Source organism: Mastomys coucha, chromosome X (genome assembly GCF_008632895.1).
Source record: "Mastomys coucha isolate ucsf_1 chromosome X, UCSF_Mcou_1, whole genome shotgun sequence".
Classification (NCBI taxonomy): domain Eukaryota; kingdom Metazoa; phylum Chordata; class Mammalia; order Rodentia; family Muridae; genus Mastomys; species Mastomys coucha.
The window spans coordinates 133,909,052-133,909,671 of record NC_045030.1 but is presented as its reverse complement, the minus strand read 5'-3'; the positions used below and the strand labels follow the sequence as shown (position 1 = coordinate 133,909,671).

The window sequence follows — 620 nt, the reverse complement described above, 5'->3', positions numbered from 1 at the left end:
AAAAAAAAAAAAAAAGACACTGAAAATCAATTATAAACCACCCAAGTGAATTCATTTTCTTTTGAGCTTTGAAAGATACAATGAGATGAACTGGCACTTATGATTCCACTAATTATTATTTTTTCCACACACTTAGACTTGTGCCAGGCTTCTGGCATCTAGTAACCACTGACAAAATATTGTTTTTATGCCAAAGAACACACAAATGGTCAGTATTCCAAACAGTAGAATCCTGACAGTTATGGACTATCATCTGGGTCTTTACCACTAAAATTTGTTTCTGTGTCAACTGAGTCTGGCTTTGGATGGATGGAAAAATTCCTGTACAGAGCTCAGTATCATGAAAACTCAGAGCAGAAAGGACACTTGCACATGAATATCCTTGATCTTTCAGAGTCAACAATAAAGGAAGGAAAGTGATTTGTCTGTGGTCATCAATGTAGCTTTTATCTTTTTATCCTATTCCAGTAATATGTGCAATGCTGTTGGGGGGAGGACGTGAATGACAATGTGCCTTTGTCCCTGTGTGACAATGAGACTTTCAGAGCCACATTACTCTACCTTTCCACCTCATCGTCACCCTTCCCCTTCCTTTCCAAATTTGCTGGGCTTCAAAAAAA

General features: G+C 37.9%; 1 protein-coding gene across 2 annotated transcripts in view; it reads right to left on the bottom strand.

The window, feature by feature from the left end:
- The window catches only part of Mid2 (midline 2), a 96,411-nt gene that overhangs the window by 6,583 nt on the left and 89,208 nt on the right, over window positions 1-620 (bottom strand). The window lies entirely within an intron of this gene.